Source organism: Microcebus murinus, chromosome 6 (genome assembly GCF_040939455.1).
Source record: "Microcebus murinus isolate Inina chromosome 6, M.murinus_Inina_mat1.0, whole genome shotgun sequence".
Lineage (NCBI taxonomy): Eukaryota > Metazoa > Chordata > Mammalia > Primates > Cheirogaleidae > Microcebus > Microcebus murinus.
The window spans coordinates 20,826,655-20,843,614 of record NC_134109.1 but is presented as its reverse complement, the minus strand read 5'-3'; positions in this window follow the sequence as shown (position 1 = coordinate 20,843,614).

Genomic DNA, 16,960 nt, shown 5'->3' with positions numbered 1-16,960 from the left:
CCCAGGAAGAGTGATTACTGCCATGAATGAGCATTTTGAATATATCATTCAGAAAAGGAAACACACACACACACACACACACACATATATATATATCCATTTATATATTCAATTAGGACCTGCATGAAGAGCCTGCATGAAATGCATATATGTGTGTGTGTATATATATGTATGTTATACATAATACAATGTATATGTGTGTGTGTATATTTCCGTATTTCCCACTAGTTGTCACTATTTAGGTATTTCATCTTGGAGAAGATGAAATTAAGAATAGATTTTCAAGGTTCATCAAGTGAAATGACTATGGAGATGTAAGGAAATAGAGATATAGTTTCATATTTTTATTAAGGGGCTAAAATGAAGAATTGCCCAAGACCATGAAAGTAAGTGAGATATATCTATTCACTAGGAGTTAAGCATTAAAATACAAATACAATGGATTGGAGCAAAGATTTGTGAAATTTTTCTAACAGGCAAAATATTAATATTTCCTAGGCCTATAAGCCAGAATAATCTTATTTCTATATATTTAGGGCCTACTGATGACTTGATATCTTTAGTTGGGGGTCTGCCAGGCATTTCAGACTAAAAGTAAACTGATGGTTTGTCTATCCAAACTGGCATCTCCTTCTCTCGTTTTTCCACCAGAGCTGTAAAGACCTCTGTTGGCATGCAGGCTAAGGAACAAAAATCTAGGTGTTATTTTAAATTTATTTCCATCCATATCCTCTATCTCAAAACTGTAGTGCTTACTCTTTCACCAAAACATGTCCCAAACCATCTGCTTTTCTCCATTTCTGCTATTAGCACCCTACTGTCTTCTGGCCTTGACAAATACAAAAACTTCCTGACTGCATTCTACTTGAACCTCTGTGCTTCTACTTGAACCCTTCCATAATTCATTGTCTACACAGCAATAAAAGTGACCATTAAAAAATATAAATATGATCACATAATTTCCTTGATGAAAAATAGCACATGGCCTCTTGTTTTATTGAGTACAAAACAAACAAATAAATTCCTGTCTCTACTTTATAAAACCCTACAGCATCTGGCTACCACCTATTTCTTTGAACTGACTTAATACCAATTTTCCCCTCACTCTTTAAGCTCCCATTTAATGTTGTTTCTTACATTCTCAAGACAAGTCAAGCCCATCCTTCACTGTGGGGAATTCTCAGTAGCTCTTCTCATTATCCTGAATGGGTTTTCCCAGTCTTTGTATGAATAATCATTTAGCTTAAATGTCATTCCTCAGCCAGGTCTTTCCTGACCTCACAATATAAAGTAAGCATGCTGTTTTCTCACTCTTGGGGCTTTTCCTTTCTTCAGGGCTTCACAGGGGAAGAACAGAGCTCCCCACAAGAACCCATCAACTTCTTGTCTTATCTCTTTTCCCTCAGCTAAGGAGGAAACAAGAAAAATATCAGTTAGTGAAAAATGCTGTAAGGAAAATTAAAATAAGAGGAGCAAGACATCAAATAATTCCAAGAGCAAACACAACGCATATGTGGTACAAATATTGGTAAGTATTATAAAGGGAAATCACAGAGTGAGATGAAGTATGCACACTGTCCCCAGTGGTCCCACCTGTGACCAGGGAACTGTCCACACCTTTTGGTGACACTAACCCTAAGTGGATTAGGAACCTATTAGGGGCCAGAAAAGTCCAATATCAGTTTTTCACATAGATTTATAAGCCATATTTGCATTTTTATTAGCCTGGTACTTTGAACAAGCAATGAGCAGGAATCTCATTACTTATTCACCTGAGTTTTGAATTATAACAAGACTAAATGGCTGGGATTTAGAGACTGGTGGTTATTAGCACACAACGTACCGTATTACCTAGAGGCAACAGGCATACACTTGAAGCTATTTCCTGGTTTTGTTATTTTTCAATAATTACTTTAGGAAATTGTAATAAATGTGTTCTGGAATCCTTTGAGAAGTAATATGATTCATGGGAGAAGTAGGTTGGGTATCAGAAATAAGAGAACAAAAGCCAAGATTTGCAAGAATTGAGCACCTCCTGTGTGTTAGATGAAGTGCTATCACCTGTTACATGCTCACCTACATTGTTAATTTCCTCTTGTACTCATTGCAGTTTAATTTATATCGTAGTTTGATTAATATATGATTCCTCAATTATATAATGAGTAAAATGAAAGCATGGGTTTTTCTTTTCTCCTTAACTTAATATATGGCTCTATGTCTGACATATAGAAACTGCTTGAATGAAATTGTTGAATGTAAAAGATGAGCATACATTATTTCATTTAATCATCTCAGTGACCCCTTCAAGAGGTAGTATTTCACAGATATCACCATCCAGAGATAAAAAGGAACATTTTGTTGCACTTATTAAAGTCTTGCGAACTAATAAAACTATTATCTACATAAATCTATTCAATAGCTGAATAGGACTCTATTATATAAACATACTAACATTGTCTAATGAATCCCCTTCTACTGGAAATTTAGATTGTTTCCCTGTTGCCACCATTGTAAATAATTCTATAATAAATGTACATATTTTTTTTATTTCAGCATATTATGGGGGTACAAATGTTAAGGCTACATATATTGCCCTTGCTCTCCCACCTCGAGTCAGACCTTCACGCATGTCCATCCCCCAGATGGTGCGCATCACACTCATTATGTATGTGGTTTTACTGATAAGCACCTAAATGCACATATATTTTTTGTGTGATTTAAAATAGTACCTTCATCTTTTAAAACTTTTCCTGATTTCTAATTTGTTGTTGTTGTCATTGTTGTGTTTTCTCTTTTTTTCCTTGATTAGGTCAGATAGTGGTTTATCTGTTTTTGTTTGTTTTCAAGGAACCAACTTTTGGATAAATATATTAGTTGTATTGCTTGTAGTTTTCCAATTCATTTATTTCTATGCAAATATTTTATTAATTCCTTTCTTCTCTTTTGGCAAGATCTTTGGTATTCTTTTTATAAATGCACTTATAGTAACCTGAGTTCTCAAATTAAATGAAAGTTTTTTCCCTCCTCTGAATTATTTGGAGACCCATGTGTGAAAAGAGTGCATGGTTTTTGTCTCAATGTTTTAATTACTATAATATATATAGTTAAAAAATATTATTTATTGTCAAGTTTTTACTTGTAATTTTTTCCTGACGTATTCTAGGTCATTTGTGTTTTTCTTAGACTTTTACATCTCTAAGTGAATGGTAACTCATTATCATTTAGTAATGATCACTTTTTAGTGAATCCTAAAATCATTCAATTGGCCTGTGAGATACATAGGCATGGAAGCTTATCAGAGTGTGATTGAGGAGCCAATATCTTTCTGGATACCACTTATTTCCCTCACCAAGCTATTAAACTCTGTCATGTTTAAACGTTTCTTTTCTTAGAAAAAATAAAAGTAAGTTAAATATATATTTGACTCTTGTTGTGCTTTGCTTTCTCCCAGGTATATATTAAAAGTTGAAGAAATATTAAGAAAAACATAAATTTTTAGTTTTTAAGCATAGACAATTGAGAGGGAAAAGTAGTCAGTTACATAGAATTGAGGCCTTTCTATAATTTCATTTCGTGGCTGGATAATATACAAGTCTAATTCTCTGAATTCCACAACATATCTCCATATGTAGGTTTATAATTTTGCTGTCATTTTGAGGGTAGTTATGGCTATTACAGTTAATTACATCAATCCAGTATAGTTCTGAATTTGAAAGTCTCAGATACAATTATTCAAAGACATATATCCCCCAGCTGAGGAAAATATCCTTCCCACCCAAATTCTATTCTACTCACTAATTTGGCACTAACTTAAGTATTTTTGAAAGCTTCCCCATTCTTTCTTCATCTTTGACACTTCACCTCTTAAACTGTTTATATTTAAAATTAAGAGAATAGAAATGAATGTTACGGTTTGTCTTTGAACCCAAAACAGTGAATCCATTCAGTAGGGACAAATGGAAAACCTTCGGAGCAGCTATCATCATCTAACCCAAACACCCTGCTCTTTGTATTTTGTAGCAAATGAGGTATAATTGAAATGTGATTCATACAATTTCATTGAATGCCAATATTTGCAATTATCAAGATTAATAACTATAGATCCCTTTTAAAGGAACTTAGTCTACTGTGGAGTTTTCAGGTTATGTATTGTTTTGTGACCTAAGAGTCATACAATATTTTTAGAGTGGTTGATACACTATTTTAAAGAAATACTATTTAAGGAGATACTATTTTAGGAGATAGAGTGATTACTGGCAACTTGGGAATAAAAAATGTCTTCACAGAGAAGGTGGCCCTTGTTTGTAGGCTGGAAATCATCAATTGGGGGTTGCATGAGTCATAGAAAGTATAAAACATCAAATGGTGGTGAAAAACCTGTGGACTTATGGAAAGGATCTAACAGAGAAGAAAAGAAGAAAGATGTGAGGCAATAGGGTTCTAGGAGAGAAAGAGAAGGAATAAAAGAGAAGTCAGTGTTTTAGACTTGAAGAAAAATGTGCTATTTGTCTCTCTTTAAACACTGGGAGAAAGAAAAGCACATGGATATATATGTATCTTATTTATTTCCCAGGGACTTCATGTACTGTTGTTGATGCAATTGGATTCATGGAACAGAAAAGAGAGCTAGTGGTGGCAGAGGCTGTGCACCTTTGGTCCCCAAAATTGGTCATGGCCCTAGGATAATTAATATAATGAAAGTGGTGTGGGAAGATGGGACAGGTATATATATGCCTGTTTTTTAAAGTATCCAGCCTAAGTTTCTTTTACATCTTCCAGAAGTTAATGATACATGTTTATTTTCTCATTTCTACAACTAGAATCACGTCCATGAAAGAAATATTTTGTTATTACATTTCTGTAGACCCCAGACAAATGTTCACTACTATACCCTGAGTTTCCTGGGGGAGCTGTCTTATGAATCTCTAGATTCCCAGTATATAGTATAGTGCCTGACATATAATAGATTTTTAATACTTTTTGCTTGACAGAATGAATAAATAGAGTCAGAATTCAGTCATGTAGAATTGGGGCTGTTCTTTACTTCCAAGTCTTTTCATAGCAGATGTTCCTATTGAATTTTGAGGGTAGGATATAAATGTCACCTTGTACATTGTTAATCCACATAAACACTAGTACTATCTTCCTCTGTTGTTTTAACTGAACTCTGAGGTGATTGGACATGGTCTCTGATTAACCGATTGACAAATAATCTGCAAACGGCTGGCTGAATTGGTTTGACCACATGGAGCTGATCTCATTCATTCTACCTCATCCCTTCCGCAGATTATGAAGATAATGAGACTCCTAGAGTTACATTTATTCTGAAATAGATTGCTGGAAAAGGGAAATTAAAATTATTTATAAGAAAGCCTGGGAGAGAAAAACACACTACAATTCTTGACAGCAATGATAGGGGACTCATTTACAAAATCAAGTGCACTAATCAATTTATAGTTTCCCTTGTAGAAAAGAACCAAGCTATCTTATTCATGGCCTAAGCATTTTTCTCTAATTTTTAAAAATTGTGAGCAGATGACAAATTACTGCACGAGTAACACTTTATGAGGACTGAGCATGCATGTTTATATTTCATTGTTTTAATCTAATCTAATAAAACACACACTAAAGTCCCTCATACACACATTTAATGGCATGCATAATCATGATTGTGCTGCATAATAATTAGGCATTAGTGATAAGCAGTTCCCATAAATTACTGTAATTAGTATTATTCTTATACCACCACAGCAATTTTTTTTCAGGTTTTCCCTTCTAATTTTGTTAATTCTTTAGTATCAATCATTAACACAAATGTCAGCAGTTTCCCTAATGCCATGTGTGACTTAATTATCATTATTCTTTGCCCAGAGTAAGGTCTCAATCAATGTTTGTTAGATTGAATTGAATAAAATCATCACACAGCAGCTAACATTTACTATGTTATAAGGTAGACAAGTTGGATTTGCTCTTCAGAACTGGGGGTTTCTATGTGCATTTCCCAGAGTTAATGCTGTCTTTGCCATTCTGTATACCTTTAATCTCCTTAATTCTTTCTTGACAGAACCATGAGTTTCAGGTCTTGATGAAGTATGGGTCAGGAAATGCTTGGCTGGAGTAGAAAGTGTGGCCATTGCTCACTGCCTGTCTGTGTAGCTCGCAGATCCAGGAACTGAATCAAAGTGAAGGGGAACCATGAAAATGCATCTTGGTACTAAGCATCTTGCTATATTGAACTGAAAAATAAGCTAAGGGATTAATTTAGTTCACCAGAGTGTTGGCTCAAGTTTAACAGAGACACGAGAAGAAAGTTGACAATATAAATGTAACATCATCTGGATCACCCTACTAATACAGGGTAAGGACAGTTTATCTGCTGGGGTAACCTTAATCTTAAATAGCTGTGCAGCAAGAAAGTGCCCTTGCTTACAAAATACTTCCTCTTCTTCCACCAACAGGAGGCAGAGCTTTCTTTCTACTACTTAAGAAAAATAAAAATTCAAATACCTACAGCAAACATTGGTATAAGTAAGTTTCAACCAACTCTTGAAAATGAGATCAAATCTTTTCTTGGATTGTTCAGGAGAGTGGACTAAAAGTAAATGTATAAAGTTGGCAGAAAAGCAGGCTCTCTCTACCCCACATGGCCTGGATTCTTGGTTCCTTAGCCTCTTCAGAGTAGCCATACATTGTGATAGTACTTGACTGTGTTTTTTGGTGGAACAGAAAAAATATCACAAGACATAGAAACACTAGGTGACTGTATTAGTTTCTTATTGCTGCTGTAACACATTACTGACTTAAAACAATACAAATTTATTATCTTACAGTTCAGTAGGTTAGAAGTCCAACATGTGCTTTATGAGGCAAGCAACAATAGCAACAACAACAACAGCAACAAAACACAACAAGGTATTGGCATGGCTGCCTTCTTTTCCTGCAGTCTCCAGGGATGAATCTGTTTCCTTACCATTTCCAGTTTCTAGAGGCTGTCCACATTCCTGGCTTGTGGTCCCCTTCCATCCTCAAAGCCAGCAGCAAAAGGTCTCCACCACTCTCTTTCACTTATAAGGACCCTTGTGATTACATGTAGACCATCCAGATAATCCAGGATAATCTTCCCATTTTAAGATCTGCAAAGACCTTTTTGCCATTTAAGGTAACACATTTACAAGTCTGAGGATTAGAATATGGACAAAGGACAGGGGGCACTATTCTGCTGACCATACAACTGATAGTCCATTTGGCTCATGAATACTGAACTCCCTAAGGAGGTTCCATAATTTTAAAACCTGTGGTGGAACACTCTCTCCTCTTTGGAACAGGCTCTCCTCTTTGGAGCAGGCTCCTGCTTCCTAGCATCTTACAGCCCCTTTCACATAGGGTTCATGTACTAATGGGAATCATTTTCCTTCATTCTGTCCAATGCAGGAATAGACTTGCTCATTGATTCCTGGGAGCCACGGTCTTTGCCAAGTTCACATTCCATAAATCAGTCATCCTGATTCTTATGGTGACTCTCATGAGCAATTTAGGCTTTGGAAGCATGAGCATAATACCAAGAGAAAATATCTCTATAGAGATTACTATGTACTAGGAACTGATTAAAATGTTTTAAACATACTAACTCATTTAATCTCTACAACAGTCCTAAGAGAAAAATGCTATTATTATTGCCATTTTGCAGATGAGGAAACTGAGGCCCAGAGAACTTAAGTAAATTACCAGGGTCCATATCTGGTAGATGGCAGAGCTGGTGTTCGAACCTAAGCTGCCTGGCTCTGCAGTCAATTCTTTAAATCATGACACTGCATATTGCCTCTCATGACACAGAACACAAACTTAATTTAAAATATGAACAATGCTTACTAAACTAAAAATAATGCTAGAGAGTTGGAAAGTGAGAGGGGGGATTAGGAGGAGGTTTCCATAAAGAGTGAGCATGTGTGCACACACACAGACAAGAGAGGGGTGGGGGAAACAGAGAGAGAGAAAGAGACAGAAGGAGAAGGCAGACAAAGAGAGAGAGAAATGGGAGAGAGAGAGAGAGGCAGAGACAGAAACAGAGGAAAAACGAGAGAGATGAGTGAGAGAGAGACAGACAGAGAGAGACTGGGGAATTCATTACTTACACTTCCAGTGTCTAGGACCTTACCAGGATGGAAGACAGACTCATCTGTCTGTCTGGCCATCTCTGACTGTTAGACCCCAACTAATTTCCAAGTGGAACAATGAGACTTGCTCCTATAAGCTTTCCATGTAAAGACCTCCCTGCCTCACTGACTGGCACCTCCTGTGCCTCTGTTCACCCTGGAAAGGACATACTTCAGTATTTCGCTCACAGTCATTTCTCCCTAAGAACTTCATGATGTAGAACAAGTCCTAAGTAGCCCAACTTCTCTCTTATAAAGGTAATGAATGAATAATTAAAATATATACCATGAGCCAATAAAAGGTAAGGCTTGGGCCCTACTCTAGTCAAAAGGCAGTAGGATAAAAAAGATTTGATTTGTTTCTTGATACATAACAGTTTTTGAAAATCTCACTTCATAATCTTCATGCTATAGGTCAATAACAAAAAGTTTTTTAAGTTCTCTGATTTTATCTCCCTATTAAAATAACTTTAATTTTTAAAACTGAAAGATTTAAAAAATTCATAACTGTGATAAAAAATCTCCATCTATTTCTCACTAATATGTGTATATATTGAAATGTTTCTATATTGATGTTATTTACGGAATGGTTTAACACCCTCAGGGATAAATACTGGCCTTGAACTTCCTCTCATTTTCTATTTCCCTTTAAGCATAGTAATTTATAACATATGCTTCTTAAATTGCATCAAAAGTATTAGGATTCAACTGTATAGTGAATAAAACTATTACTTAAATAAAACCATTTCAATATTTAAAAGAATATTTTAACATTTGCTTTTCCATGAGGTTTTCCTTTAATGGCCCTCCTTATCTGCAATTTATATTATGCGGTGACAAATTTAGGTTGGCAACCAAACATGTGCCAAGATTGATAATCAATATGATATACATTGGTTGTTTTTTTAATCATTCTCCTTATGGATGAAAAAGTCTGAATAATTTGACAATATGGCTAATGCTTCTGCACATTACAACAACAAGGAAAGAAGGAAGAGAATTGGAAGGGAAGGGGAATCTCTTCTTTTGAGATTCTGCTAATAATAATGGCAAATATTTATTTAGCTATTATGAAGTGTCAGGATCTATGGTAAATGCTTTGCATGTATTTATTATTTAATTGAATCCTTACAATGGTCCAACGAGGTCAGTGTTCTTACTTCATCTACTTTGCAGATAAACAAACTGATGAATTTTCTTAAAGTCAGAAGACATTATTAAGATTCAGATGATTAAATTCAATGCACATTTTAAAAGAATGGTTATAGAATAATTTTAGACTGACAGATTGCAAAGATCTAAGAGAGGTTGTCTTTTTTCCTTGCACATAGGTACTATCTAGGCTAGCAGTAACTCATTTTACAAGCTGATGAGTGTGTAAGGGCAATTTTTTTGACTAGAGAAAGAAATTTATCGAACAGACATTATATTACAAGATTCCACAAATACGTTTTCTGGAATCAGGATGCTGGCCTCTCATCAGAATTCCTAGGGGAGTATTTAGGGGGTAAGAACCCTGAGTTGATCCCTGCAAGATTCGGTGCCCATATAGCACCAGCACTTTCACTCTTAGGCTGTTGGACTCCTGTGAATTACTTTTTCTTTTGGAATTAGGGCTTAAAGATTAAATTTCAAATGGTCTTTACAGGTCTAAAATTTTAAGATTTTTGTTTCATTTTGTAGAAACATAAATAAGCCTTCCAATGGAGAGATGCTGTCTTCTTGCAAAGCTTCTTTGAAATGCTCTGGTATCTATAGTGGTATTTATGCCCTTGCTTAGGCTGTTAAATTTATCAACTTCTTAACTAAAGGATATTCCATGAAAATAACATTAATCATGATTTATAATGACTAGATAGCAGAAATTTAATAATCAATGAACTTTAATCCTGAAATATTAATTCTTAGTCACTTAGTAGTTAAAATATTTAACAACCTCAAATTAGTTGTACATTAACGCTGCACTTTACCACAATGGCCATTTCTGAAAATGTTTGAATGTGGAAAATAATTGAATTTCTATCAAAGCTATTAGAATGAATCACAATTGGATTTCACATAAAAGATTTTAATGCACAGATATTTCACATATGGTCCTAGGCAAGGGTTCTTCAAATAAAGCTGTTTTGTCCTATGAATCAGATTTACCTCCAGTTAGATCAGATATTCTTGCTTTTCATTTTTGTTTTTTCATTTGCTACTTAAATTGTTTATAGCACTGTTATAACAACTACAGTCCTTATTGTGGTCACTCAGAAAAAGAAGGATCGGGCCTCATTCAAACTTTGGTCTGGATGTCAAGACTGATGATGCCACAGGCATGCTAAGAGAATATGAAAAGTTTTGTTACTCACATAGTGAGGTTTTCTGTGGAGAGCAAGGCAGGCTCCCAAGGTGTCCAAAATGGCTTACAAGAGCAAGAAAAGGAGGCACTGGTTTAGGGTTTTTATTTGTGATTAGACAGGGTAGGACTGGGGTGAGGGCTCTGGAGAGTGGTTTTAACTTCCTACCTGACTCAAAGGAAGGAGCACCTAGGGTGCTGTTATCAGCTTGACCAGATATGGAGCAGAAGAGGAAGGGAGAAGGGGGGGGGTTAGAAACTATCAGCTGTTAAACATTAGGGAAAAAAATGGAGTTGGACTCTATTACCTTCATCCATATTAGAATGTATTTTTACAATGGATTTATCTATCTGTTATTATAAAAATAAAAAGCATTTTTATTTTAAAAATAAAATTAAAATAAAAATTATATATAGCATGATATGGTTGAAAAAGCAAGACTTTGAAGCTAAATAGACTTGGAATTGAATCTGAGGTCTGCTGATTTCTTGTTGTATCAGGTAAGATCCAGTATTCAGTAGCACAGCAGGGCACTATAGTTATACAGTTAACAATAATTTATTCCAGATCTAAAAATAGCTAGAAGAAAATATTTGGAATGTTCCCAACACAAAGAAATGATAAATGTTTGAGATGATGGATATCCCAATTAGCCAGATTTGATCATTATACATTATATACTTATATCAAAATATCACTTGTACCCCACAAATATGTACAACTATGAAGTATCCATAAAAATTAACAATAAATTTCTAAAAATTATGTGTTGTTATCCTAAAATTCACATTTAATTATGTTCCCTGTCTTTTATCTGGCCATTCTAGGAGGAAGACTTAGATGGGGGTGGTGATACAAGGAAGACTTCTCTGAAAGGATAAATAAGCAGAGAACCAAAGGATAAACCATCAGTATTTATTGGCTAGCTGAAAAGTGGTGGAAAGATATTTGCAAGCAGAAGAAATAGCATGTACAAAGTTCCTAAGGTAGGAGAGACCTTGGCATTTAAGACATGGAAAGAGCATCAGAAGGGCTAGAGGAAAGTGAGCAAGGAAGAGAATGACCTGGAATGGGACCAGAAAGGTAGGCAGGGTCAGACCAAGCAGGGAGTATGCTCTTTTATAGCAGTGGTGTATTATTTTTTTAAGTCATAAATTCCTTTTCAAACCATCTTGGATAGAAGCTCATAGCATATGACATATAAAATTGAAGCTGCTCAGCTTAAAGAGTGAGCTTAAGGTGCATTTTGAGGGTCTAGGCCCCTCTATGTGTTTGATAGTTTTTACACTCTGTGGTAACATACCTTCTGGTACTAAATTATGTGCAATATCAGACCATGGTGTCCCCCACAATTGATACCCAGAGAGGGGAAGGAACTTATCCAACATTTAGTGTTCAGTTTACAAGCATCAGTCCCCACCCCAAATCCAGTAGCTAGAAATGGGCAGCTTCTAAATTCATCTTTATAATAAAGATAACTTGAACTACTGAAAATCAACTCAGCATTTTCCTTTTGGAGATTAAACTGATCAGAGTGCCTAGAAATCAGTTTAGTGTTTTAAAATCAGCACCTCCCAGTCATCTCTGTTGGGAAATTGTGGGTCACTAAAATAATTCTAGTATTTTAATTCTAAGGAGAGTCTACTTAACCTTTCCCAGCTCAAGGCAGGTCATCTCCATGGAGCAAGTACTAACGTTTAATGACCTTGTACTATGTCACCAGACCCTGTGCTGAGTGCTTTACACAAACAATATCCCATTTTCCCTTTTACAAATGAGGAAGAAAGTAAGCTCAGAAAGTCAAAGGGATTTGTTTAAGGTTACCAACTCATTAGGCACAGGAAGAGAATTTGAGTCCAGACCTGTTTGAGTATAAAGCTTACGTGTCACAGTCTGAAGGAGGACTGATCTGAGGTATATAGCTGCTGTTTCAGCAGGAGGGTCTCTAAAAGTGATTTTGGTTTTTGTTTTGTATATAGCATTTTAGTCTTACAACTGTCTTGTGACTCACTTGCAGGAGAATCAACATTTAGGTTTTAAGACAGGTTGTCAATTTCATCTGTGAAGTTTTTAATTTCCTGTACTCCTCTGGGGTGTCAGTCATCTGCCTTCCCACAGGAGAGCTTTGTCTTTCACCTCAGGATCTATTGGATTGCCTGTGTTGATGATATAAACAATATTATTAATGGATGACTATAAAACACTTAAAAACACATTTTTACTTTTGGTTAGATTTAGAACATCTCAAAGTGTTGTGCATAGAATTTTAAATGCTACACATTGTTTTTAAACAATAAGTATTTATTATTATCATTATTATTTTGTTTAGGAAGAAAAAGAAAAAGTGCCAGAGAATAAAAGAGAAAAAACTATGTATATTGAAGGGAAACTAGAGCATAGCTGCTTCTTCCTTCTGATTTATGGCTATTATAATCTGCAAAAGTTAATAATCAAGAAAGGAACTCATTGAATATAGTAGCACATAGGATTATGTTTCCAATAAAAGCATAATTAAAAACGTGAGTTCCCTGTGTATTTTCCATGAGACAAGAATACACTGCCAACAACATTTAGCTGAGAAAATGTGTTATCATATTTCATGCAGAGTGCTATGATTTGAATGCATTCCCCAAATTTCATGTGTTGGAAACAATTTCCAAATTCATACATTGATAGTATTTGGAGATGAGGCCTTTGGGACGTAATTAAGAGTATATAAATCATGGCATGTTGGTGTGTGCCTGTAGTCCTAGCTACTTGGGAGGCTGAGGCAGGAGGATCACTTGAGCCCAGGAGTGTGAGACTAGCCTGGGCAATGTAGCAAGATCCTATCTCTTAAAAAAATACATAGAGTTATCAGGATGGGACCTCCATGATAGGACTGGTGGCTTTATAGGAACAGGAATCTGAGCTGGCACAGTCTTGCCTTTTTGTCATGTGATGCTCTTTGCCATGTTATGAGGCAGTATGAAGGTCCTTGCCAGACACCAACACCATGCTCTTGGACTTCCCAGAATTTCCAGAATCATGAGCCACATACTTCTTTTCTTTATAAATTACTGTGTGTGTGGTATTCTATTATAGCAACAGAAAATGGACAAAGACACAGAGGAAAACCAAGAAGGGTAAGTCTATCCAAGGATGGTAAAGAGGTTTTCTCGCAGGTCCCAGCTTTGACAAACTGGTGATTGTGGAGTGTTCCATTCAGAAAGACTCTCATGCCAAATCTCCACAATATATAATGCATCAGTGACCAACTAGCAAGGTCTACCATGGCCAAATGAAGGATTGTTTCTTGTCAAATATAAATGTCAACTAGAAACTGGGTATTGTAAGAGATTGGATAGATCTGTGCCAACTTAGAGGCATACACACACACATTTACACATACACATAAATGTTAAACATATGTAATGTTAAATAAATTATTTTTACCTTTTTATTTGGTCAAGTCCCTGATAAGAATAAGTTTAGGGAGGATTTATCTTTCTCTTTACTATAAAAGATAGAAAAATAAATTCTGTTCATGTGAGGACTCTAAATAATTGATATAGTTTATTAAAATGTTATATTTGATAAATAAGTAAATATCTAACAAATATCTAATAAATATCTAACATTCACAAATGGATCAGTAGGCAGTGTCCTCATTCAACACAGTGTGTGGGCAAAGCAAATTGGAAACTTGATTATGCAGTTGGGACAAAGCTGGAAACATAATGAATCATCTGGAGACAATAAAGGACTGAAAAGTATGGAACCAAAAAGAGAAATTGACAATGGAAGATGATTTTCTAAACTTCAAGGAGAAAAGTAGTGCATGCTAATACTTGGAGCTCAACTATTGTAAAAAACATGGACTTAACTCAAAACAACCAATCACATAATGCTCAGAATGGGCCAGAAATATAGAACTGCTTCTTAATCTGTGATGTTTTGTGGGAAAAGTTAAATTAACACACCTAATATTTATTACATATCCATATGCCAAATGCTTTACAAGATATCTCTTTTATCTTAAATGTAATAGCAGCATAGTCCCTGGGAGGTAGTTGTTGCTTCAATGTAATAAAAGCAGAGCTTAGAATGACCAAGTGAATGTTTCAGACTCCCATCCCAACCAACAAATCTAGCTCAAGATCTCACACTTTCTTAATCACTGACTATATTACTTTTCCAAAATCATAAATAAGGTATATTTCCTAATCCCTGAGCCTGTGAGTGTCACTTTATATGCAAATAATGGCTTTATAAATATGATTAAATGAAGACTTTTGAGTTGAGGTGCTTTTTCTGGATTATCCTACATGGACCCTAAATGCAGTCACATGTATCTTTATGACAGGGAGGCCTGGGAAGATTTGACACAGACACAAGAGGAGAAGGCAATGTCTCTCCAGATGCAGAGATTGCAGTGATGTAACCATAAGCCAAGGAATGCCAGCAGCCATCAACATCTAGCAGAAGCAAGGAACGATTCTCCCCGAGAGCCTCAGGAAGGAGTGCAGCACTGCCAACACCTGCATTCTGTCCCTGTGAAACTGACTTTGGACTTCTTGTTTTAAACTACCAAGTTTTTGGCAATTTGTCACAAAAACAACAGGAAACTAATACATGAGTTTGGAAAATAACAAAGTTGAATATTTTTTCACTCAGGTAATTCTCTCTTCCTAGATGAAGTGACCTTTCCCTAGCATATACTTGCCAGCACCTCAAACTTTACCTTTTGTAACCTTCACCATATTTGCTTTCATCCATCTTGTTTACCTCTGTGTTCCAAAGTGTGTGGCAAAGTAACTGACACAGAATAGGGGATCAATAAATATTTGTTAAATGATCAGATGGCATTCAAGGCAAGGGTCAATACGGTGGTGAAAGTCGGATTATGACTTTTGTAGGGTATAGTTTGCGAATAGGGCATAGCACTTACTACTGAGTAGCCCACATGTACCTGTGAGGTTGGGTAGAAACAAAATGCAACTGCTTAGTCATTTTGGGAAAAAAACCTGCCTGCACCTATTAGAATTATAAAAATTTATGACTTTTGACTTTTGGGAATTAGCAGTATAGAAGATTATACAGACAGAGATATTTATTGCAATGTTGCTCATGGTATAATATCCTGGAAAAAGTGAGTATATAGCATTAGAAAATATTTGAAGCAATCTTAAAATATCTGTGCCATAGAGTATTACACAACCATTAAAAATAACTGTAATTTAATCTTTTTTTTTTATTTCGGCATATTATGGGGGTACAGATTTTAAGGTTTCAATAAATACCCTTCCCCACCTCCCCCCACAAGTCTGAGTCTCCAGCATGACCATCCCTCAGATGGTTCGCATATCACTCGCTATGTATGTATATACCTGCCCCCCTCCCCCCCTCCCCAATACCCTATTACTGTAGTACCTATGTGTCCACTTAGGTGCTACTCAGTTAATACCAGTTTGCTGGAGAATATATCTGGTGTTTGTTTTTCCATTCTTGGGATACGTCACTTAGTATTATGGGTTCCAGCTCTAACCAGGAAAATATAAGATGTGCTATATCACCATTGTTTCTTAGAGCTGAATAGTACTCCATGGTATACATATACCACATTTTATTAATCCATTCTTGAATTGATGGGCACTTGGGCTGTTTCCACAGCCTTGCAATTATGAATTGTGCTGCTATAAACATTCGAGTGCAGGTGTCTTTTTTGTAGAGTGTCATTGGATCATTCGGGTAGATGCCCAGTAATGGGATTGCTGGATCAAATGGTGGATTCACTTGTATCGCATTAAGGTATCTCCATATTGCTTTCCACAGAGGTTGAACTAGTTTGCAGTCCCACCAGCAGTGTAGGAGAGTTCCTCTCTCTCCACATCCACGCCAGCATTTGTTATTTGGAGACTTTTTGATAAAGGCCATTCTCACTGGAGTTAAGTGATATCTCATTGTGGTTTTGATTTGCATTTCCCTGATGATTAGAGATCTTGAGCATTTTTTCATATGTTTGTTGGCCATTCTTCTGTCTTCTTTAGAAAAGTTTCTGTTCAAGTCCTTTGCCCATTTTTTAATAGGGTTATTTGATTTTTTCTTGCTGATTTTCGTGAGTTCTAAGTATATTCTAGTTATCAGTCCCTTATCGGAGGCATAGGATGCAAAAATTTTCTCCCATTCTGTAGGTTGTCTGTTTACTTTCATGACTGTTTCTTTGGCTGTGCAGAAGCTTTGTGGTTTCATCATGTTCCATTTATTTATTTTTGTTGCTGCTTTGATTGCCTTTGGGGATTTCTTCATAAACTCTTTGCCTAGGCCGATGTCTAGGAGAGTCTTTCCAACATTTTCCTCTAGAATTCTAATGGTTTCATACCTGAGATTTAAGTCTGTTATCCAGCGTGAGTTGATTTTTGTGAGAGGTGAAAGGTGTGGGTCCTGTTTTAACCTTCTACAAGTGGCTATCCAGTTTTCCCAGCA